Source organism: Phalacrocorax aristotelis, chromosome 24 (genome assembly GCF_949628215.1).
Source record: "Phalacrocorax aristotelis chromosome 24, bGulAri2.1, whole genome shotgun sequence".
Classification (NCBI taxonomy): Eukaryota; Metazoa; Chordata; class Aves; order Suliformes; family Phalacrocoracidae; genus Phalacrocorax; species Phalacrocorax aristotelis.
The window spans coordinates 442,236-467,815 of record NC_134299.1 but is presented as its reverse complement, the minus strand read 5'-3'; positions in this window follow the sequence as shown (position 1 = coordinate 467,815).

Sequence of the window (25,580 nt, the reverse complement as noted above, 5' to 3'; positions counted from 1 at the left end):
GTGAAGTACTGGTATGTACTTAGAGGGAAGTGGGAGGGAACTTGGATGTAGTGGGAGGGAACTGGGATTTACTTGGAGGAAAGTGGCATGTACTGGGCTGTACTGGAATGGAACTGGGAGTGAACTGTGTGTGAACTGTGAGGGAACTGGGATGTACTGTGAGGGAACTGGGATGTACTGGGATGTACTGGGACAGACTGGGAGGGATCTGGGATGTACTGGGCTGCACTGGTAGGGAACTGGGATGTACTGGGAGGAAACTGGAATGTCCCAGTTGACACCCACTTCCCTCCCAGTCTCCTCCCAGTACATCCCAGTAAATCCCAGTTTGCTCCCAGTACATCCCAGTACATCGCAGTACATTCCAGTTCCGTGCCTGTACATCCCAATACATCCCCGTTCCATGCCACTACATCCCAGTTCCCTACCAGTTCATCCCCGTACATCCCAATTCCCTCCCGGTTCACTACCACTTCTTTCCCAGTGCCTCCCAATACATCCCAGTTCCGTCCCATTACATCCCAGTTCCGTCCCATTACATCCCAGTTCCGTCCCATTACATCCCAGTTCCGTCCCATTACATCCCAGTTCCATCCCAGTTCCCTCCCAGTTAATCCCAGTTCCCTCCCAGTTAATCCCAGTTCCCTCCCAGTACTGGGAGGGAACTGGGATGTACTGGGAGGCACTACAATGTGCGGGGATGCCCTGGGATGTACTGTGGAGGAACTAGGATGTACAGCCTTGTACTGGGTTGTACCGGGTGGAACTGGCAGGGATTTCGGACGTACCAGGATCTACTAGGATGTACTGGGATGTACTGGGAGGTAACTGTTATGTACTGGGAAGGAACAGGGAGGGAACTGGGATGTACTGGGAGGGAACTGGGACGTACTGTGAGGACACTGGGATGTACTGTTATGTACTGGGAGGGAACTGGGACGTACTGGGATGTACTGGGAGGGAACTGTGAAGTACTGGGATGTACTGGGAGGGAACTGGTATGTAGTAGGATGTACTGGGTGGGAACTGGGATGTACCAGGATGTACTGGGATGTACTAGGAGGGAACTGGTATGTACTGGGAGGTAACTGGGATGTACTGGGATGTAGTGGGAGGGAACTGGGAGGGAACTGGGATGTACTGGGAGGGAACTGGGATGTACTGAGAGCGAACTGGGATGTACTGGGGACATACTGGCAGGGAACTGGGATGTACTGGGAGGGGATTGGGATGTACTGGGAGGGAACTTGGATGTATTGGGAGGGAAGTGTTATGTACCAAGGGGGAACTGGGACGTACTGGGATGTAGTGGGAGTGAACTGTGAAGTACTGGGATGTACTTAGAGGGAACTGGGATGTACTGGGAGGGAAGTTTGAAGTACTGGGATGTACTTAGAGGAAACTGGGAGGCAACTGGCATGTACTGGGATGTACTGGAATGGAACTGGGAGTGAACTGTGTGTGAACTGGGAGGGAACTGGGATATAATGTGAGGGAACTGGGATGTACTGGGAGGGACTGGGAGGGATCTGGGATGTACTGGGCTGCACTGGTAGGGAACTGGGATGTACTGGGAGGAAACTGGAATGTCCCAGTTGACACCCACTTCCCTCCCAGTTTCCTCCCAGTATATCCCAGTTTCCTCCCAGTATATCCCAGTTTCCTCCCAGTACATCCCAGTAAATCCAGCTCGCTGCCAGTACATGCCAATACTTCGCCGTATATTCCAGTTCCGTTCCTGTACATCCCAATACATCCCCGTTCCATGCCAGTACATCCCAGTTCCCTACCAGTTCATCCCCGTACATCCCAATTCCCTCCCGGTTCACTACCACTTCTTTCCCAGTGCCTCCCAATACATCCCAGTTCCGTCCCATTACATCCCAGTACATCCCAGTTCCCTCCCAGTACTGCGAGGGAGCTGGGATGTACTGGGAGGCACTACAATGTGCGGGGATGTCCTGGGATGTACCATGGAGGAACTAGGATGTACAGGCTTGTACTGGGTTGTACCGGGTGGAGCTGGCAGGGATTTGGGATGTACCAGGATCTACTGGGATGTACTGGGATGTACTGGGAGGTAACTGTTGTGTACTGGGAGTGAACTGGGAGGAACCTGGGATGTACTGGAAGGCACTACAATGTGCGGGGATGCCCTGGGATGTACCATGGAGGAACTAGGATGTACAGGCTTGTACTGGGTTGTACCGGGTGGAACTGGCAGGGATTTGGGATGTACCAGGATGTACTGGGATGTACTGGGAGGTAACTGTTATGTACTGGGAAGGAACAGGGAGGGAACTGGGATGTACTGGGAGGAAACTGGGATGTACTGGGTGGGAACTGGGACGTACTGTGAGGACACTGGGATGTACTGGTATGTACTGGGAGGGAAGTGTTATGTACTGAGGGGAACTGGGACGTACTGGGATGTACTGGGAGGGAACTGTGAAGTACTGGGATGTACTGGGAGTGAACTGGGAGGGAACTGGTATGTAGTAGGATGTACTGGGTGGGAACTGGGATGTACTGGGATGTACTGGGAGGCAACTGGTATGTACTGGGAGGGAACTGGTATGTACTGGGAGGGAACTGGGATGTACTGGGAGGAAACTGGAATGTCCCAGTTGACACCCACTTCCCTCCCAATGCCTCCCAGTATATCCCAGTTTCCTCCCAGTATATCCCAGTTTCCTCCCAGTACATCCCAGTAAATCCCAGCTCGCTGCCAGTACATGCCAATACATTGCTGTACATTCCAGTTCTGTTCCTGTACATCCCAATACATCCCCGTTCCATGCCAGTACATCCCAGTTTCCTACCAGTTCATCCCCGTACATCCCAATTCCCTCCCGGTTCACTACCACTTCTTTCCCAGTGCCTCCCAATACATCCCAGTTCCGTCCCATTACATCCCAGTACATCCCAGTTCCCTCCCAGTATGTCCCAGTTCCCTCCCATTACATCCCAGTTCCCTCCCAGTACTGGGAGGCACTACAATGTGCGGGGATGCCCTGGGATGTACTGTGGAGGAACTAGGATGTACAGGCTTGTACTGGGTTGTACCGGGTGGAACTGGCAGGGATTTGGGATGTACCAGGATCTACTGGGATGTACTGGGAGGTAACTGTTGTGTACTGGGAGTGAACTGGGAGGGACCTGGGATGTACTGGGAGGGAACTGGGATGTACTGTGAGGACACTGGGATGTACTGGTATGTACTGGGAGGGAAGTGTTATGTACTGAGGGGAACTGGGACGTACTGGGACGTGCTGGGAGGGAACTATGAAGTATTGGGATGTACTTAGAGGGAACTGGGATGTACTGGGAGGGAACTGGGAGTGAACTGGGAGGGAACTGTGAAGTACTGGGATGTACTTAGAGGGAACTGGGATGTACTGGGAGGGAACTGGGATGGACTGGGTGGAAAGTGTTGGGAATTGGGATGTAGTGGGAGGGAACTGGGATGGACTGGGAGGGAACTGGGATGTACTGGGGTGTACTGGGAGGGAACTGTTATGCACCGAGGGGGAACTGGGATGTACTGGGAGTGAACTGTGAAGTACTGGGATGTACTTAGAGGGAAGTGGGAGGGAACTTGGATGTAGTGGGAGGGAACTGGGATTTACTTGGAGGAAAGTGGCATGTACTGGGATGTACTGGAATGGAACTGGGAGTGAACTGTGTGTGAACTGTGAGGGAACTGGGATGTACTGTGAGGGAACTGGGATGTACTGGGACGTACTGGGACAGACTGGGACGGATCTGGGCTGCACTGGTTCGGAACTGGGATGTACTGGGAGGCACTACAATGTGCGGGGATGCCCTGGGATGTACTGTGGAGGAACTAGGATGTACAGGCTTGTACTGGGTTGTACCGGGTGGAACTGGCAGGGATTTGGGATGTACTGGGAGGTAACTGTTGTGTACTGGGAGTGAACTGGGAGGGAACTGGGATGTACTGTGAGGACACTGGGATGTACTGGTATGTACTGGGAGGGAAGTGTTATGTACTGAGGGGAACTGGGACGTACTGGGACGTGTTGGGAGGGAACTATGAAGTATTGGGATGTACTTAGAGGGAACTGGGATGTACTGGGAGGGAACTGGGAGTGAACTGGGAGGGAACTGTGAAGTACTGGGATGTACTTAGAGGGAACTGGTATGTACTGGGAGGGAACTGGGATGGACTGGGTGGAAAGTGTTGGGAATTGGGATTTACTGGGAGGGAACTGGGATGGACTGGGAGGGAACTGGGATGTAGTGGGACATACTGGGAGGGAACTGTTATGTACCGAGGGGGAACTGGGATGTACTGGGAGGAAACTGGAATGTCCCAGTTGACACCCACTTCCCTCCCAGTGCCTCCCAGTATATCCCAGTTTCCTCCCAGTACATCCCAGTAAATCCCAGTTTGCTCCCAGTACATCGCAGTACATTCCAGTTCCGTGCCTGTACATCCCAATACATCCCTGTTCCATGCCAGTACATCCCAGTTCCCTACCAGTTCATCCCCGTACATCCCAATTCCCTCCTGGTTCACTACCACTTCTTTCCCAGTTCCGTCCCATTACATCCCAGTTCCGTCCCATTACATCCCAGTTCCCTCCCATTACATCCCAGTACATCCCAGGTCCCTCCCAGTACATCCCAGGTCCCTCCCAGTACTGGGAGGGAGCTGGGATGTACTGGGAGGCACTACAATGTGCGGGGATGCCCTGGGATGTACTGTGGAGGAACTAGGATGTACAGGCTTGTACTGGGTTGTACCGGGTGGAACTGGCAGGGATTTGGGATGTACCAGGATCTACTGGGATGTACTGGGAGGTAACTGTTATGTACTGGGAAGGAACAGGGAGGGAACTGGGATGTACTGGGAGGGAACTGGGATGTACTGGGAGGGAACTGGGACGTACTGTGAGGACACTGGGATGTACTGGTATGTACTGGGAGGGAAGTGTTATGTACTGAGGGGAACTGGGACGTACTGGGATGTACCGGGAGGGAACTGTGAAGTACTGGGATGTACTGGGAGTGAACTGGGAGGGAACTGGTATGTAGTAGGATGTACTGGGTGGGAACTGGGATGTACCGGGAGGGAACTGGTATGTACTGGGAGGGAACTGGGATGTACTGGGATGTAGTGGGAGGGAACTGGGAGGAAACTGGGATGTACTGGGAGGGAACTGGTATGTACTGGGAGGGAACTGGGATGTACTGGGACATACTGGCAGGGAACTGGGATGTACTGGGAGGGGATTGGGACGGACTGGGAGGGAACTGGGATGTACTGGGCTGCACTGGTAGGGAACTGGGATGTACTGGGAGGAAACTGGAATGTCCCAGTTGACACCCACTTCCCTCCCAGTTTCCTCCCAGTATATCCCAGTTTCCTCCCAGTATATCCCAGTTTCCTCCCAGTACATCCCAGTAAATCCCAGTTTGCTCCCAGTACATCGCAGTACATTCCAGTTCTGTTCCTGTACATCCCAATACATCCCCGTTCCATGCCAGTACATCCCAGTTTCCTACCAGTACATCCCCGTACATCCCAATTCCCTCCCGGTTCACTACCACTTCTTTCCCAGTGCCTCCCAATACATCCCAGTTCCGTCCCATTACATCCCAGTACATCCCAGTTCCCTCCCAGTACGTCCCAGTTCCCTCCCAGTACATCCCAGGTCCCTCCCAGTACTGGGAGGAAACTGGGATGTACTGGGAGGCACTACAATGTGCGGGGATGCCCTGGGATGTACTGTGGAGGAACTAGGATGTACAGGCTTGTACTGGGTTGTACCGGGTGGAACTGGCAGGGATTTGGGATGTACCAGGATCTACTGGGATGTACTGGGAGGTAACTGTTATGTACTGGGAAGGAACAGGGAGGTAACTGGGATGTACTGGTAGGGAACTGGGATGTACTGGGAGGGAACTGGGACGTACTGTGAGGACACTGGGATGTACTGGTATGTACTGGGAGGGAAGTGTTATGTACTGAGGGGAACTGGGACGTACTGGGATGTACTGGGAGGGAACTGTGAAGTACTGGGACGTACTGGGAGTGAACTGGGAGGGAACTGGTATGTAGTAGGATGTACTGGGTGGGAACTGGGATGTACCAGGATGTACTGGGATGTAGTGGGAGGGAACTGGGAGGGAACTGGGATGTACTGGGAGGGAACTGGTATGTACTGGGAGGGAACTGGGATGTACTGGGACATACTGGCAGGGAACTGGGATGTACTGGGAGGGGATTGGGACGGACTGGGAGGGAACTGGGATGTACTGGGCTGCACTGGTAGGGAACTGGGATGTACTGGGAGGAAACTGGAATGTCCCAGTTGACACCCACTTCCCTCCCAATGCCTCCCAGTATATCCCAGTTTCCTCCCAGTACATCCCAGTAAATCCCAGCTCGCTGCCAGTACATGCCAATACATCGCCGTACATTCCAGTTCTGTTCCTGTACATCCCAATACATCCCCGTTCCATGCCAGTACATCCCAGTTCCCTACCAGTTCATCCCCGTACATCCCAATTCCCTCCCAGTTCACTACCACTTCTTTCCCAGTGCCTCCCAATACATCCCAGTTCCGTCCCATTACATCCCAGTACATCCCAGGTCCCTCCCAGTACATCCCAGTTCCCTCCCAGTACTGGCAGGGACCTGGGATGTACTGGGAGGCACTACAATGTGCGGGGATGCCCTGGGATGTACTGTGGAGGAACTAGGATGTACAGCCTTGTACTGGGTTGTACCGGGTGGAACTGGCAGGGATTTGGGATGTACCAGGATCTACTGGGATGTACTGGGAGGTAACTGTTATGTAATGGGAAGGAACAGGGAGGGAACTGGGATGTACTGGGAGGGAACTGGGATGTACTGGGAGTGAACTGGTATGTAGTAGGATGTACTGGGTGGGAACTGGGATGTACTAGGATGTACTGGGATGTACTGGGAGGGAACTGGGATGTAGTGGGAGGGAACTGGGAGGGAACTGGGATTTACTGGGAGGTAACTGGGATGTACTGGGACATACTGGGAGGGAACTGGGATGTACTGGGAGGGGATTGGGACGGACTGGGAGGGAACTGGGATGTACTGGGAGGGAACTGGGACGTACTGTGAGGACACTGGGATGTACTGGTATGTACTGGGAGGGAAGTGTTATGTACTGAGGGGAACTGGGACGTACTGGGATGTGCTGGGAGGGAACTGTGAAGTACTGGGGTGTACTTAGCAGGAAGTGGGAGGGAACTGGGATGTAGTGTGATGTACTGGGAGGGAACTGGCATGTACTGGGATGTACTGGAATGGAACTGGGAGTGAACTGTGTGTGAACTGTGAGGGAACTGGGATGTACTGGGAGGGAACTGGCATGTACTGGGATGTACTGGAATGGAACTGGGAGTGAACTGTGTGTGAACTGTGAGGGAACTGAGATGTACTGGAGGGAACTGGGATGTACTGGGATATACTGGAGGGAACTGGAATGGACTAAGAGGGAACTGGGACGTACTGGGAGGGAACTAGGACGCACTGGTAGGGAACTGGGACGGAACTGGGATGTACTGGGACGTACTGGGAGGGAACTGGGACGCACTGGGAGGTAACTGTTGTGTACTGGGAGTGAACTGGGAGGGAACTGGTATGTAGTAGGATGTACTGGGAGGGAACTGGGATGTACTGGGACGGAGTGGGAGGGAACTGGGATGTACTGGGATGGAACTTTGAAGTACTGGGATGTACTTAGAGGAAACTGGGAGGCAACTGGCATGTACTGGGATGTATTGGAATGGAACTGGGAGTGAACTGTGTGTGAACTGTGAGGGAACTGGGATGTACTGGGAGGGAACTGGGACGGACTGGGAGGGAACTGGGACGGACTGGGAGGGAAATGGGATGTACTGGGCTGCACTGGTAGGGAACTGGGATGTACTGGGAGGAAAGTGGAATATCCCAGTTGACACCCACTTCCCTCCCAGTGCCTCCCAGTATATTCCAGTTTCCACCCAGTATATCCCAGTTTCCTCCCAGTACATCCCAGTAAATTCCAATTTGCTCCCAGTACATCCCTGTACATCGCAGTACATTCCAGTTCCGTTCCTGTACATCCCAATACATCCCCGTTCCATCCCAGTACATCCCAGTTCCCTCCCAGTACATCCCAGTTCCCTCCCAGTACGTCCCACGTCCCTCCCAGTACATCCCAGGTCCCTCCCAGTACTGGGAGGGAACTGGGATGTACTGGGAGGCACTACAATGTGCGTGGATGCCCTGGGATGTACCGTGGAGGAACTAGGATGTACAGGCTTGTACTGGGTTGTACCGGGTGGAACTGGCAGGGATTTGGGATGTACCAGGATCTACTGGGATGTACTGGGATGTACTGGGAGGTAACTGTTATGTACTGGGAAGGAACTGGGAGGGAACTGTGAGGGAACTGTGAGTGAATTGCGAGGAGGGGGGCGGCCCCCCGGGCCCCAGCCCCTCCCCCCCGCCTGGGGCCAGGGCGCCGCGGCCGCCGGCCCCTTCCTCCTCTGCCCGCTCCCGTCGCAGACGGCTCGGTATGTGTCACGAGCGGCAGCCCCGTTCAGCAGCTCTCGGAGGGCGCGCGGCTCTGCCCGGCCGTGACCGGGGCCCGCAGGGGTTTCCCGCTCGCCCCGAGAAGGCGCTGGCCCCGAGCCGGGGCGTCCCGCCCCGCCCCGCCCGGCCCTCGGCGCCCTCGCGAGCTGAGCGCGGCCCGGCCAGCAGGGGGCGCTGGCGCTCACCGGCTGGGCGCGGGGGCGGTCCGGCGCGGGGGCGGGGCCGGTGGGGGCCGTTCCTTCCGGCCGCCCTTTAAGGGCCGCCCCGCGGGGCTCGGGCTTCCGGTGGCGCGTGCGCGTCGGAGCGGGGGCGGGAGCGGTGCGTGTGGAGGCCGAAGGGCCGGTGCGTGTGGCGGCCGGGTCGCGAGGCGTCCCTGTGCGGTGCCGGGGCCCCTCTGCGGCCCGGCGTGGGAAGCCCGCGGCCGGCGGAGCCTGCTCGGAGCTGGGCGGGGAGCGCCGCGGCGGTCCGGCCGCCGGCAGCCATCCCCTGCGGTGTCCGGCAGCCCCTCGGGACGCCTGGAGGCCTGGCGGTGCCCGAGCCTCGCCTGCGGCAGCCGCCTGAGAGAGCAGCGCGGCCGTGTCCGGGGGCCGGAGAGCGCTGGTGGGTGAGTTCGGGCAGCGGGTGGGTCTCCGTGTGAGGTGAGGCCTGGCGCGGGCCGGGGGGTATCTCCGTGCGGGTCGGGCCGGGGGCGGGGCGGGGGCCGGGCCCCGCAGAGAAGCCCCGGTCGGGCATCGTTCGCTTTTCCACAATGTAGGGCTCTCCCCGGTTATTTTTTGTGTACTGTGTTTTGGGTCACCTGAAACCCTTTGGCCGGTTACGTTTGGTGCGGGGAGATGGCAGGTCTGGAGCCTGAAAGATCTCTGGTGGGGGGTGGGGGAGGTATTTCTTGCCTTAAAACTCTGAGCCCACCTCGTGAGTCTCGTGACTGTGGCAAATGGTTGAGTCGGGCGTTTTCTGATAACTAACTTCTGAACGTGTGCGTGTGTAGGCACGGGGAGATTTGTGCAGTGTGACGGAGCCCCTTGTGCTTCTGTGCTAATGTCTACCTGTTCTAGACCTCCAGAGTTGGAAAGCCTTTGTTTAGTGCCTAGTTGTGCCTGCGTAACAAATGTTTTAGCTGCTGATGGGTTATACCTCTGCTGCGAACTTCTTGCTGGGTGGCTTGATTGTTTCTGGTTGTCCGTGTAAATCTAGGCAGCTATTTTCTGCCCGGTGGTGAAGCCTATCGCTTTGGATAACAAAGGGCAGGAGTGCAATAAAGAAAAAGGTGATTCGTCTGCTGCAGCTCCTTGGAAACAATTCGTTCCTTATTTTCTGCCCTTGGGCAGGCGTTGTGCTTTCCAGATAATGCAGCCTCTCCTGTGCCTGTCCACGCCGTGCATTTTGTCCTGCCCTTGCTTGAAAAGGCTCTCCTTGCCTTCCTCCCCTCTGCTGCAGTTGCCTTAATCTCTCGCTGCTGCTGCTGCTGCTGCTGGAAGAGGGATAAAGGGAGTGTTGTCGATCGGGTTGTTAAAAGCTTTTTCGCGGGCTGTAACGCGCGGGAAAGGGGGGCCGGGGGGGAGGATCAGTTTGCGGGGAAAATGGGAAACCAACATCACCTTCCCCTCCTACGGCGCAGCCCGGCCGCACGGCTCCCCGGGGATGCCCCTGCCCGCGGGTGTACCGTGTGTGCGCCCCCCGCGTGGGGCGGGGGACGACGACACCCCCCCACACACCGTCGGCGGCACTGGGGCAACCCCTGCCCCAGGGCTCCGCGCTCGTACCCGGCTCTCCCCGCTCCGGCACGGCACGGGGCTGGACGCACCGAGAAGACCCCGGAGCGGCTTCTCGCGTCCGGGCGAGAACAGGGCCCGGCCCCGAGCAGCAGAGCGGGCACCGCCGGTAGCTCGGAGGAGCGGGGCCGGCTCGGCTCGAGGCGTCAGAGCGAAAAGGGACGAGAACCGTCCCGGAGCGTCCGGGGGTTGGGGGGGTTGGCGGATGGTCCGGTGGCCGGGTTTGGCTCCGTGCCGGGCCGTGGGGCAGCCGGAGCCGCGCCAGAGCAGGTGAGGAGCCGCATGGCCGGGCGCGCTGTGGGTCGGCGGGTTTGGGCTGTGGGGTCTCCCGGTCCGCGGAGCCCCCGGGGGGGCGGCGGGGTGCGGGCAGCAGCGGCCCCGGGCCGAGCGCTGTCGTGGGTCGGTGGTTGGGTTTTGGGGCCGAGCCCGTGCCCGTCCCCGGGGAGTAGGGGCAGCCCCACCCGGCTCTCGACTGCTCCTCGTCGGGGTCTGGCGGCGGCGGCGGCGACCCCGGCGGGGGCTCCTGCGGTGCCGGGCGGGTCCCCCCTTGCCCGCGAGGCAGGCAGGGACCCCGGCTGCTGCCGCCGCGGTTTGCTGGAGGCGGGCTGGGCCCGGCCCCCTGTGGGGTTGGGGTGCGGGCCCGGCGCTGCCGGGGAAACGAGGCCTGCGAGAGCAGGAAGAAAGCGCTGCCGGGCCGGTGCTGGGCTGCCCCGCCGGGGTGCGGGGCCGGGCCCGCGCAGTTCAGTTCCCAAGGCCTCCCCGACAGTGCCCGCGTGGGCCGTGGGGGTGCAGGGCTGCGGGGTGGCTGCGCTCTCCGCGGCCCTGAGCGTTGCCCGTGGGGACTGCGGAGGGGGCCGGGACGCAGCCAGGTTCAGCTGGTTTGGTCCCTGAGCGTGGAGAGCACAGCTCTTCTGTTCCTGGGCCTTGAGAGCAGGCTCCTGTGGCTGACGCCGGGGCCCTGAAACAGATCGAGTCGTGCGTTTTGAAGGCCTGAGCGAGGGGACTAAGTGGTGTGGTTTTGGGCTGAGGAGCAGAGGTCAAGTGCTGTGCTTTTGGGACTTGAGAACAGGCTCAGCAGCTGGGCTTTTTGGCTCAGAACCGGTCCCAAAGTGAGCTGGTTTGGGGGCCAAAAGCAGAAGCCGGTTTGGCTGCTTGTGGGGGTGGCGTGGGGGCATCGGGTGCTGCAGGGGAAAGCAAGGGTTGGGCAGGGTACGAGGACCCTCCCCGGAGGTGGGGGTCCGGTCACATCGGACCCCGAAGTTCGGGAGGCCGGCATGCACCAGAGCGAACTCGCCACCTGAGGCGGGTCTCTGGAGGAAGGGTGCTTTTTGGATCCAGTGCAGCGCACCCTCTTTGGGTCCAGCTCTTCATTCTGCGCTGCTTAGAAGAGTTATTAACCAATTAATTAAACATACAAACTAAGTCACAACAGCTCTATCGGCTCCATCGTGGTTTGGAGCTCTGAATCGGTTTCATTTGGTGTCTAACACATTTTTTCCCCGAGGAGAGGCTACGTTTCAAGTTAATTAGTTTTCTCACAAGTGTGTCAGTCGATAAAATTGAGTTACGATTATTAAAACCACAAAGGTGACAGGAGTCTCACGGATCGGGTCTATTTCTGAAAATGTATTCATCCCATGCAAATGTCATCGGGATACAGATCATCTGCACTTCATGCTCTGACAAGACAAGATGCTGAGACAGGGATGAGCTCCAAAAGGACTACTGAAAAGAAAAAAAACCCACGCACTTCATGAAGTCATGGGGGGTTTTTTTGTTTGCATTTGGGGGGGCGGGGTGGCTTTAACAAAAGAGTGCAGTGTTGGCTGGCAGCAGCCTGCAGAGCATTTTTGCTGCCTGATCTCTCCTGTTCTTCTCTTCCACTCCTCTTTCAGGGCTGTAATTGTCATTTGGATAGTTTTAGAAGAGCAGTTAAGTTCCTCGCCTGTGTCTCAATGTGCTGGTAATACCAGGAAGGTGAATGCTTGAACCGGTCGGGCGGGTGGGAATAACTTGGCTGCAGGTAGAACTTCTGAGGGAAGACCAGCAAAACCAGGAAGCAAATAGCAAGTTCCCAAAAAATGTGCGGGTGTCAAACACATAAAAGTTTTATTGCCGAATGTTTTGTTTTTGGCAATATGTTCCAAATGCCTATTTTTGGTAAACATAACTTTTCAGGAGATTCAGGGTTGTGTGTGGCAAAACATGTCCCTCTGTTTTTGTGTCCTGCCGCACAAACGGCCGGCGGCAGGGCTCTCGTTCCCTGCTCTCGCTATTGCCACAGCAGGGCTGCGATATTTAGACCTAAGGGATGGGTTTAGGAATGGAAGGAGAGAGAACGCCTGTGTTCTGTAAGGGCTATGAATGCTGACCCTTTGCCTCCGTCTGCCGCTTTTCCTGTGCGGGTGATGAAGCCGTTTTACTTTCCTCTGTTGTTCCTGGTCTAAGTAGTTGCAAGGCTGTCGCCGCTGTGGGTGTGCAATTTGTGTTGCTGTGTTTCTGTGGAGTTCTAGCTACGGCTCGCTTCTAGTGTGGCCAAGCGTCAAGGTAGGGCTTTCAGCTTAAAGCTTCAGAAGCGCTGCGTGCCGAGATGGGTGTAGGTGAAACTGCTGTTGCGCCTGCAGCTGTGCTCGCAGGGATGCTGGGTGGCTCCGCATCAAACTGGCGAGGTGCGCGTGGACCTCCGTCGGGCTGCGCCCTGGGTGCGCGAGCGTGCCGTGTTTTTGCTGTTCCGGCTTGTATGTGCGAGGGCTTAACGTTTGATTTAATGCATTTCCTTTAACGGCAGGCTGTAGTTGGGCTCTAGATGGTATTCCTACGTGGGCGCAGGAGCTGTGGAATGGTTAAGCTGTTGCTGTGCCTCCAGGTGACTTGTTCAGTAACACTGTTTTTCCAGGTGCAGATGGATGAGTCGTGCAGGGCAACGGAGGAGAGCCCAGGGGAGCGCTGTAAGAAGGTGAGTCTGTGTGTAGTACTGGAGGGAAGATGTGACTGATGGCTATAGGGCTCCATTATGGGTTTTACTCTTTTTTTTTTTTTTTTTTTGTGATCTGAGGGTGCTAAGCGATGAGCCGAGCGTGATGTGGGCCCTGGAGGTGAGTCAGGCAAGGTGACCGGTGCTTGGTGGGCTGGAGTAGGTGTTCTTTTTCAGGTTATTCAGGGTTTTTTCTCCTTCTCTTCACTTTCCCATCCCAATTTGGGGCCGATTCCCTCAAACGGGGACTTCCCCCTGTGGGGCTGCTTATGCAGCCTGGGAGCTGCTGCCTGGGCACAAAAATACCTCAAACCCCTTGACTCTGGGCCTGCAATGAGGGGTGAAAATACAGGAAGAATTCTGGTGGAAAGAAAACAACTTGGGGCTTCTGGGAAAGCCAACTCCAGCTGGATTTGTGCGGCTGGAAAGGAAAAAAAAAAAAGGGGGTGGGGGGAAGGAACAACAACCTAAAAGCACCCACCAACCATTCTCATGCACAAAACCGAAAGTGAAAATGACCATTTTTTGTAGGGCAAAAGCACAAAAAATCCCCACAGAACTCAGTAGTTTGGAAAAGCAACCCCAATTATTACATTATGTAAAGAAGGCGGGGGAAAAAAAAAGAAAACCAAACCAAAACCCGATCACAACCCTGATGCCACATGCCTACAAGCAGTTCCTGGGGCTTATTCTGCGGGGGTGGGAACCCAACCTTGTTCCCCAGGTTTGCTGTGCTGCTTCTCCTCCCTCGAGACACTTTGCTGTTTGGTGCAGAGGCAATGAATGGCGCTGCTGGGGCTGCGAGGGGGAAAGGTGCAGAGGAATAGAAGCTCTGTGGATGCAGCCAAGTTACGGTTTCTGGATGGTATTAATCGAGAAGAGTAATTCAGATAATGCTGCTGCCCAGCGACCAGAATTGGGTACTGAGCCCGGGAGCCGTGCACGCGCGGTGGCGTCCCTGTGATCCCCATTGCTCTCTCCGCAGGTAACAGCCCTGCGATGCTGCAGTGCCTGCGAGGTGATGCCGCCGTGCTCGTTGCTGCTTCCTGGTAAGGAAAGGCCTCCTCTGCTCTTGCTGCAGCGTGGTGGTGTGTCGGACACGATTCCCTGTGTCGGGTGAGGCCTAGGGCTGCCGGCGAGGTGAGCGAGCCCCTTTGGTGGGTGCAGGGGTATCTCCTTGTGTGCCTGTACTACTGGGGCTGGTGGGATGGGAAGCTTCAAATGACCCGCCGAGGCAGGCTTCTGGTATGCTAAAGGCGAGCGGGTGAGGGCAGCCCTAGGAGTTACCCGGGAGCTGATAGAAGGGAAGAGGGAAAGGAGGAGGAGGATGATGACCTTTTCCCCCTGCAGCTTCTGGGTGCAGAAGATGGCCGACTCCCCAGCTCACCAGAGCTCCCCCTCAGCCTCCCCTGGCCCCCCTTGCCCCGTGCGCCTGCCCCCAGCTCCAGCACGGGCGAGCTAGGCTACGTGCCTAGGAAGCCTCATCTGGTAAGAGCTGTAAGACACCCACGTATTCTCTTCAGGTGGAGGACGGCCTAGAGTCTGGAGCTGCAGAAGAGGCAGGGAGGAGAGGAGGGGAAAGAAGCATCTGAACGGCTAAATTGTGCCAGCAGCGCTGAGAGCGAGAGTCGCGGTGAGTCCTGGGCCACTGGGGCCCCGTTGCCTCTCTTGTGCGTCCTGGGCCCTCCCTGTCTCTCCCCCGGCCCCCTCTCTTTCCTTACCTGCTGCAAAATTTACTTTTTTTTTTTGCGCCCCCCCCCCCCCCCCCCGCACCTTCTTTCTCCATCTCGCTCTGAGTGTCTCCCTGCCTCCCCATCTTTTCAGTCCTCCCTCTCTCTGTCCTGTAGCCTGTGGCTCCTTTTTCTTTCTCCGCCTCTCTCTGCCTGGCTCTGGCTCCGTTTTTTTTTTTTTTTTCCTCCTGCTCTGTCCTGTAGCCTGTCGGTGTTTTGTTGTTCTCTGGCTCTCTTGATCTGACTTCCTGTGTTACCGAAAAACGCGTTAAAATCGGAAACGACTCCTCAACACCAATTTAGTATTAAAGAGCAGGCATTCTTTATTCGCGGCGCCGGATGCACGGGGGATCGCTCCTCCTGGCGTGCGTACCTCACGCACCTTTCCCGTACAATTTGTAGATCAATGTTTTACGTATTCATACATATTCATTATTGTCCTGTCTGCTGATTGGTACAAACTTGCTCGTTCCGTATGTAAATCGCTGCGCAGGCTCGGTTGTCCTCTTCCGTTGTTCTCTTCTGTTACTTGGGTCGGTGGTGGTCTGTGAGTCGGTGGTCGCGATCTCCCCCTGCCGGAATTACCTTTTACCTTCTTGGCTCTTAATCTTGGCAGTCTTGGCTAGTTTTCTCAGTCTGCTAAGCGAAACAGCGTTTTGTCATCCTTTTCTGACAGAAGCACGTTGTCTGTTGTTCTGTTCGCATTAACGATCGCCTAGGGACTAAAATGCAGATCGACAGGTGCGCTGATTGGTACGCTCCATGTTCCCGTAATGGAACACCGTCTCTGGTTGATTTCATCACTTTGGTTACATTTCCCCTGTTTGGAAGTTCTGAAATAATAATTTTCTCAATACTTCCATCCTAGATCAATAATATTCCACTATGTCAGTTTAGTGTTTGCTTCATGTTCTGAAATTTTTCACTTGATTGTGGTCTCCAGGGTGTATGCAGGTCCCATTTTCTACCCAAAATTTTATTAATTTGTTGAAGTACCTCTGCAAAAAAATGTGGTGCTCTATCAGAGGACATTCCCGTTGGCACTCTAAATCTTGGTATTATTTCCTTCAGCAACGTTTTAACTACTACTCTAGCTTTGTCGGTGCAGCACGAGAAAGCTGCTGGCCATCTAGAAAATTTGTCAATCAGCACTGACAAATACTGCTCTATCTATTTTGTCTGGGTAACTCAGAGAACTTAATTTGCTAATAATTTCCGGGAGAATTTTTTGTTTTGTTACTCCTAAAGGTTGTTTCCTTTGGTTCAGGGGATTATTTCTAGGACAGATTGGACACTTAGCTACTATGGGTTTAACTATTCTTGTCGTGCCTACACACGCTACAGATGTTTTTAAACTCAAAACCGTAGCGCCTACACCCTAATGTGTTTGCTCATGGTTTTCTTTTGCAAGTTCTGTCATAACTTGTGGGGTGGTTGTTGTTATTACTTGTTTTTCTGGTGTTACCTACCATCTCTCTGTGTTTTGTGATGCTTCCAATTGTTCTGCTAATTGCTCATCCAATTTATTATATCTCGGTTTCAACTTTGGAATTCTGATCTGTTTTACTGGTACTAGTGCAAGGATACCTTGCTCTGCAGTCCTCTTTGCAGCTTTATCGGTCAGTCGTTTGCTTATGTTTACAGCCGTCTGGCCAAATTGATGAGCTTTGCAACGCTTTACCGCCACTTCTTTTGGTTTCTGCACGTCTTCCGGAAGTTGGAGAATTTCTTCTTTATGCTGTATTGATGATTCTTGGGCTGATGGCAGTCCTTTCTCCTTCCCAATAGCTCCATGATCGTGGATCACACCAAATGCACGTTTGGAATCAGTCTAGATATTTATCCTTTGTCCTTCTGCCATTCGCAGAGCTCGCTTCAATGCTACCAATACTGCTTTCTGTGCTGAGGTGTTTGCAGGCAGCACCCCTGACTCCGTTCCCTCGGCGGCGATAACGACAGCATATCCGGCCATTCGCTTCTCTTCTCGCCCAGAGCTTCTTCCATCTGTAAACAACTCCAGATCAGGATTTTCCCAGAGGTTTGTGTCTCAGGTCTGGTCTGCTGGAATAGACTTGTTCAATAGTTAGCAAGCGATCATGTTCTAAATTGTCCGTAAGGTTTTCTGTTGTTAAAAACGTAGCAGGATTCAGTATAGCAGTAGTCTTCGATTCCACATCGTCTTGTTCTAACAGAACAACTTGATATTTCAACATTCTGCTAAGGGATAGCCAACGACCCCCCTTTTGTTCTAAAACAGTCACCGCTATGTGCGGGACATATACTGTCATCTTCTGTCCCATTGTTAACTTTGGGGCTTCCCGGATCGGCAGCGCTGTTGTTGCTGCTGCCCGTAAACACCTAGGCCATCTTTTACTCGCGTGGTCGAGTTGTTTGGAGAAGTAGCCCACAGGTCTCTTCCAGGTTCCCAGTCGCTGTGTCAGCACTCCAAGGGCTAAATGTTGTCTTTCGTGGACAAACAACTGAAAAGGTTTAGCGAAATCAGGTAGGCCTAATGCAGGGGCCATCATCGAGGCTCTTTTCAGTTCTTTGAATGCCGTTTGGCATCCGGGCGTCCAGGTTAAATATTTATCCTTTTGAGTCTTTCAATGCCTCAAATAATGGTTTTACATACAGTCTACAGTTCAGAATCCAGAGCTGATGCTATTTCATTGTTTTCAGAAAAGCTCTCAGTTCCTTCGGGCTGCTAGGTTCGGGAATTTGACAAATAGTTTCTTTCTTTTCACTTTCTAATTGTCTTTGTCTTTGAGATATTTCAAATCCTAAATAAATGGCTGCTTCTTTTCCTATTTGGGTTTTGTTTCTGGAAACTCCGCATCTTCCTTGGCCCAGAAAATTTAAAAATTTCAAAACATTTTTCTTTACTTTGTGCCGCTATCAGAATGTCATCCGCATTCTGTAACAAGATGCCTCTCCCTGGGTTCTGTTTTTTCTATATCTCTAATTTTTTTTTGCCAGCTGAGTCTCAAGTATCGTAGGACTATTTTTAAATCCTTGTGGAAGTACGGTCCATGGTAGCTGTGTCTTTCATTCTGTGGTGGGGCTTTCCCATTCCAAAGCAAATAGGCTTTGACTTTTTATGCCTGGAGGTATGCAAAAGAAGGCGTCCTTCAAATCTAGTACAGTAAACCATTTATGCTCCTCCTTTAAAAGAGGTCAGTAAAGTGTATGGATTAGCTACTACCGGATGTATATCTTGGACCACCTGATTTATAGCCCTTAAATCGTGAACTAGCTAATACTCTTTGCCTCTAGATTTCTTTACTGGCGACACAGGAGTACTATATTCTGATTCACATTCCACTAAAAGCTCATATTCTGAAAAATTTTATAATTAACTTCTGTAATCCTTTTCGAGCCTCTCGCTTAATAGGGTATTGTTTTTGTCTTACGGGCTTGGCTCCAAGCTTTAAGGTTACTTTTACCGGCTCTGCCCACTTAGATCGCTCCGGAGCTCCGCTCGCTCAAACCAAAGGAATTACTACGTTTTCCACTTCCTCGGGAACCCGTTCCTCCCTGGAGGAATCCTGTAACATAAACGCTCTCGCCTCTGTGGCTTTTGATTCTGGTATTAGTGATTTAATCTCTCCATCTTTAAAAGTTACTTGAGCATCTAATTGACCTAATAGATCTCGTCATAACAGAGGCAGTGGACATTCAGGCATATGCAGAAACTGGTGAGTTGCCCATTGCTTCTCCAATTGAAACTTTAATGGCTCTGAGAGGGGCTAATTTTTCTTTGCCCTGTTGCGCTAGCAACATCTACTGATTTATGATCAAATTTCTCTTCACGTGTATTCAATACCAAATAAGTGGCTCCCGTATCTACCAAAAATTCTATTTCTTCATTCCGTAGCTTCAGTGTAACCAGGTGTTCAGCTAGGGTTGATTCCCCTGGTCTCCTTCATGCCAAGCTACTTCAAGCATTTAACCCAGATCTCTGGATTCAGGTTGTTCTAGTTTCTGAAGGTTGTTTTCTCTCCCCCCGCCCCCATCTGGGGCTGATTGTCTTATGAATATAGAGACCAGCTGAATTGCTTTTTCTGGTTTTTCTGGGTTCAAATGAGTATATTTTCTGGTGGTCACCTTCAGTCTTTCCATAAAGGCTGAAGGGGACTCACTTAATTCTTGTCTCACTTCATAAATTTTGACCAATTTATTGCTTTTGGCATTGCTTGTCTTACTCCAAATAAAATCTCTCTCTGACATCTAGTCAACATTCCCCTGGGTCCTGGCTGATTAGGGTCCCACTCGGGATTTGTAGATGGAAAATTCTTATTCATTGTTCTCTGTAAATTCCCGTTAGCATGTGCTCCCTGCACCTGCCTTCTGGCTGTATTCAGTACTATTTTCTTGTCAGTTTCATCAAGCGAAGTATCCAGTATCACAAGTAGAGCAACACTCTTTCAAGTTCTCACCACGTTTTCCTCTTTTCAGAAACATTGCCGTAGAATCTTGTGGACATACCTCACGCTGTTTCTGCTGCTCGGGATGATTCCACGGTGTAAAGAACAAATCAACATATGCCACTTCTTCCCGTTTGCCTTCCCTTTTTACAAAACAACATTAATTGCAAGATGGTACGATATTGCAATGTCTCGTGTTCTGGCCATTTGTGCCCACCTTCCAATTGATACGTTGGCCACCAATGATTGCAATATTCAATTAATGGTTTCCGAGTTAGTGGGTCACCGCCCCCGACGTCTTTCCAGTGCTTCAAAATACATCGCAAAGGTGTTCTCTGTGGGATAGGTTTCCTACTCAGTAATGCTCCCGTCTCCCAGTCGACTAGTAGTTGTGATAGTGCACTATCACAACTACTAGTCAGAGGGACTCCAACCCCCGTTAGAGGTCTCACTGGAAATCTGCCACTGGGATCTGTAGCCCCCTGCTAGATATCCCTGGAGACTTCAACCCCCTGTTGAAGACTCCCCTACCCTCGGGTCCCGCTCCACAGGCTTTCGCCTAGCAGAGACTTACCAACCGAGGCACCTCTTGGCCCCGACCCTGCGTGGCTTTCGCCGCGCCTTACGGGCAGGCCTGTGGGACTCAAACCCGCTATCCTATCCTATGTGGGAAACTAACCCCACGTATTATTCTACCTAAGTTTCTTCTTCAAAGAATGCCTTGTTTACCTCAATCCAGGGGATCTTGCTCAGAATTCTCTGGCCCGGGGATCGGAAGCTCTCCCGGAGAATTCCTCGGGGCCGGCTGCAGGTCCCACGATCCCACGGATCCGTCGAGATTCAAAAGCAGGTTCCCACCTGGGGTGCCAAAACTGTTACCGAAAAACGCGTTAAAATCGGAAACGACTCCTCAACACCAATTTAGTATTAAAGAGCAGGCATTCTATATTCATGGCGCCGGATGCACGGGGGATCGCTCCTCCTGGCGTGCGTACCTCACGCACCTTTCCTGTACAATTTGTAGATGAAAATTTTACATACTCATACATAGTCATTATTGTCTTGTCTAGCGATGGGTACAAACTTGCTCGTTCCGTATGTCAATCACTGCGCAGGCTCGGTTGTCCTCTTCCGTTGTTCTCTTCTGAGTAGGTGGTGTTACTTGGGTCGGTGGTGGTCTGTGAGTCGGTGGTCGCGATCTCCCCCTGCCGGAATTACCTTTTAGCTTCTCGGCTCTTACTCTTGGCAGTCTTGGCTAGTTTTCTCAGTCCGCTAAGCGAAACCGCGTTTTGTCATCCTTTTCTGACAGAAGCATGTTGTCTGTTGTTCTGCTGACATTAACGATCGCCTAGGCACTAAAATGCAGATCGACAGGTGCGCTCATTGGTACGCTCCATGTTCCCGTAATGGAACACCGTCTCTGGTTGGTTGATTTCATCGCTTTGGTTACACCTGTTCCTGTTGTTCAGTTTCTTCTTTTTTGGCTTTGTGTGATTCTCTCTGTGATTCTGTTTTTCTCTGCCTCGCTTTTCCCAGCTCCCCGTCCCTCACTTTTAATGCCCATTATCCTTCACCAGCACACTCTCCCTTGGTTCCCATCCTCGTTTCTGAATTCCTCCTGCTTTGCCACGTAGCCCGTGACTTTTTTCTTAATCTCTCTCTGTCTGCCTCAACGCTCCCCCCGTGCTTTTTAATTCGTCTTCTCTGCTCTGTACCCTGCTACTGTTCTTGCCTTTCTGAGTTCTTCTCTGTCCAGCTCCCTTGCCCTATTCATGAATTCCTGTTCTTCCTGCAGCCACCGCTGTTCCCTGTGACCTCCATCTCTCTCTGTCCAGCTCCCTGTCCCTAGGTTTTAATTCCTGCCTCTGCCCGCTGTAGCCTGTCTAGATGTTTCTCTCGGCCTCTCTCTCTGTCCGGCTCCCTCTCTCTGTGTTCTAATTCCACGTTCTCTGTCACGTGGACCCGTGCTATTTGTTTGTCCTCATCTCTCTCTGTCCAGCTCCTTGCTGCGATGTTTTATTTCCTCATTTCCTCCCTCTCTGTCTTTGTAGCCCATTGCTGTTGGTTTGTTTTTGTTTTTTTTTTTTCCACTTGTTTCTTCATGTGTCTCTGTCTGCCTCCCAGTCCCTGATCTTTAATTCCTCCTTCCCTGTAGGCCGCTGTTCCTTTTTTCCGTTCTACATTGTGTTCTCTTTGGTCTCGTGTTCTTATTCATTGATTCCCTCCTCGCTGCCCTGTGGCTTGTCCCCATTTTATTGTTGCTTCTCTCTCCCTCTCTCTGGCTTCTTGCCCCTGTTTTTAAAATTCCTCCCTCTCTTCTCTCTTCCCTGTAGGCCGTGTGATCTTTAGCCTTTCTCCATGTCTTTCTGCCCATCTCTCTGTGTCTATTCATTAATTCTTCCCTCTCTGCCCTGTAGCCTGTAGCTTCTGTCCTTTCTCCATCTTGTTGTCACTGGCTCCCCCGTGACCCTATGCTAGAATTGTTTCTCTCTCCTCTCCGTACGCATTGCGATTCCTTTTGCTCTCTGTCTCCCTTTGGTTTTTTTCTTTTTTTTTTCTGGCTCCCTGTCCCTAATTCTTAATTCTCTGCCTTCTCGTGCCCCATGGTTTGTTCTGTGGGGTTCTCTCGCGGTTCCCTCGCAGTTCCCTCCAGTCCATACTGGGCTATATTGGTCTAGTCCATACTGGGCTATATTGGTCTAGTCCATACTGGGCTATATTGGTCTGTCCCGGCTTCCTCCCACTTCTTTCCCAGTGCCTCACAGTAGGTCCCGGTTCCGTCCATGGGATGAACTGTGAGGGAACTGTGAGGGAACTGTGAGGGACCTGTGAGTAGGGGGGTGGCCCCCCGGGCCCCAGCCCCCCCCCCCCGCCTGGGGCCAGGGCCCCGCGGCCGCCGGCCCCTTCCTCCTCTGCCCGCTCCCGTCGCAGACGGCTCGGTATGTGTCACGAGCGGCAGCCCCGTTCAGCAGCTCTCGGAGGGCGCGCGGCTGTGCCCGGCCGTGACCGGGGCCCGCAGGGGTTTCCCGCTCGCCCCGAGAAGGCGCTGGCCCCGAGCCGGCGCGTCCCGCCCCGCCCCGCCCGGCCCTCGGCGCCCTCGCGAGCTGAGCGCGGCCCGGCCAGCAGGGGGCGCTGGCGCTCACCGGCTGGGCGCGGTGGCGGGGCCGGTGGGGGCCGTTCCTTCCGGCCGCCCTTTAAGGGCCGCCCCGCGGGGCTCGGGCTTCCGGTGGCGCGTGCGCGGCGCGTCGGAGCGGGGGCGGGAGCGGTGCGTGTGGAGGCCGGGTCGCGAGGCGTCCCTGTGCGGTGCCGGGGCCCCTCTGCGGCCCGGCGTGGGAAGCCCGCGGCCGGCGGAGCCTGCTCGGAGCTGGGCGGGGAGCGCCGCGGCGGTCCGGCCGCCGGCAGCCATCCCCTGCGGTGGCCGGCAGCCCCTCGGGACGCCTGGAGGCCTGGCGGTGCCCGAGCCTCGCCTGCGGCAGCCGCCTGAGAGAGCAGCGCGGCCGTGTCCGGGGGCCGGAGAGCGCTGGTGGGTGAGTTTGGGCAGCGGGGGGCGGGTGTGTGTCTCCGGGCGGGGCCGGGGGGCTCCGTGCCCCGCAGAGGAGCCCCGGTCGGGCATCGTTCGCTTCCGAACAATGCAGGTCTGTCCCTGGTTATTTTCTGTGTACAGTGTTTCGGGCCACCTGAAAGCCTTTGGCCGGGTAGGTTTGGTGCGGGGCGATGGCAGGTGTGGACCCTGAAAGATCTCGGGTGGGGGGCGTGGGAGGTATTTCTTGCCTTAAAACTCTGAGCCCACCTCGTGTGTCATGTCGTGTTATCATGTCGTGAGTCTCGTGACTGTGGCAAATGGCTGAGTCGGGCGTTTTCTGATAACTAACTTCTGAACGTGTGCGTGTGTAGGCACGGGGAGATTTGTGCAGGGTGACGTAGCCCCTTGTGCTTCTGTGCTAATGTCTACCTGTTCTAGACCTCCAGTGTTGGAAAGCCTTTGTTTAGTGCCTAGTTGTGGCTGCGTAACTGCTGTTGCGCCTGCAGCTGTGCTCGCAGGGATGCTGGGTGGCTCCGCATCAAACCGGCCGCCGGGCGGCCGGGTTGTGCCGCAGAGCATGCCGGGAGCTGTAGTCCTTGCGGCTGCCGGGCGGCCGGGTTGTGCCGCAGAGCATGCCGGGAGCTGTATTCCTGGCGCAGTGGCTGCCGGCCCTGTCACGTGGTTCGCCGGGCATGGCGGGAGGCGCGGTCTTCCGGCGCTCGGGTGCCGGGCGGCCGTGGCGCGTACGGTACGCGAGGTGTATTTTTGGGGTTGGCTTCGTGTTGATTACTGGGGGCTTGCGGGTGCGGCCGCTTCCCGAGAAGCGGTGAGTTCCCCGGGAGCTGACAGAAGGGAAGAGGGAAAGGAGGAGGACGATGACCTTTTCCCCGTGCCCAGGGCGCAGATGATGGCCGCGTCCCCGGCCCACCGGAGGTCCCGCTCAGCCTCCCCTGGCCCCCCTTGCCCCGTGCGCCTGCCCCCAGCTCCGGCACCTCCCCATAAGCGTGCTGCATAGCCTTAGGCCGCCCCCAGGCCCTGTCGTGAAGGCAGCAAGCCGTCCCTCAAGTGCACTGGATTCCCCCTTGGTGCAGGGGCCCTTAGCAGTAGCGTGGGGAGGGAGCGGTGTGTCCAGAAGCCCCTGCGGAAGGAGAGGCTTTGGCCAGGGTCGATCGACGGTAATGACGGTCGCTGTTTCTTCTTTCCCTCTCCCAGAGACCGTGCTGAGGACGTGGTTGTCTGTCCTTCCCCCGGGGATGCCGTTGCCTGCAGCCGTCTCAGGCTCGCGTGGCTTCTCTCTGCCCGTCCTCGCCGTCCTCGCAGCGCAGGGCCGAAAAGGGATAGACAAAGCCCTTCCCGGCTGCGGACAGGAGCTGCCTCGGCTGAAGCTGGAGACGCCAACGAAAGGTAAAGAAGAAGAAACTGAAGGTGCTCTGGCTGCCAGCTGCCTTCCTGCCGCAGGCAAGAGAGAGCCTGTCCATGCAGGTGGGGGAGGAAGGATCCCCCTTCATAGCCCGCAGCGGGCCAGGCCACCAACGTGCACCGTAGGGTCTGTACGCGTAACCCGGAGTTGGGTACGGGCGTGTAGTGCACGAGCGAGCTAGGCTACGTGCCTAGGAAGCCTCATCTGGTAAGAGCTGTAAGACACCCACGTATTCTCTTCAGGTGGAGGACGGCCTAGAGTCTGGAGCTGCAGAAGAGGCAGGGAGGAGAGGAGGGGAAAGAAGCATGTGAACGGCTAAATTGTGCCAGCAGCGCTGAGAGCGAGAGTCGCGGTGAGTCCTGGGCCACTGGGGCCCCGTTGCCTCTCTTGTACGTCCTGGGCCCTCCCTGTCTCTCCCCCGGCCCCCTCTCTTTCCTTACCTGCTGCAAAATTTACTTTTTTTTTTGCGCCCCCCCCCCCCCCCGCACCTTCTTTCTCCATCTCGCTCTGAGTGTCTCCCTGCCTCCCCGTCTTTTCAGTCCTCCCTCTCTCTGTCCTGTAGCCTGTGGCTCCTTTTTCTTTCTCCGCCTCTCTCTGCCTGGCTCTGGCTCCGTTTTTTTTTTTTTTATTCCTCCTGCTCTGTCCTGTAGCCTGTCGGTGTTTTGTTGTTCTCTGGCTCTCTTGATCTGACTTCCTGTGTTACCGAAAAACGCGTTAAAATCGGAAACGACTCCTCAACACCAATTTAGTATTAAAGAGCAGGCATTCTTTATTCGCGGCGCCGGATGCACGGGGGATCGCTCCTCCTCGCGTGCGTACCTCACATAGCTTTCCCGTACAATTTATAGATGAAAATTTCACATACTCATACATAGTCATTATTGTCCTGTCTGCTGATTGGTACAAACTTGCTCGTTCCCTATGTCAATCACTGCGCAGGCTCGGTTGTCCTCCCAGTACAGTGCGAGGAATGGGGACGTACAGTGCGGGGAACGGGGACGTACCAGGATCTACTGGGTTGTACTGGGAGGGAACTGGGACGTACTGGGAGGCTCTACAATGTCCTGGGATGTCCTGGGATGTAGTGTGGAGGAACTAGGATGTACAGGCTTGTACTGGGTTGTACCGGGTGGAACTGGCAGGAATTTGG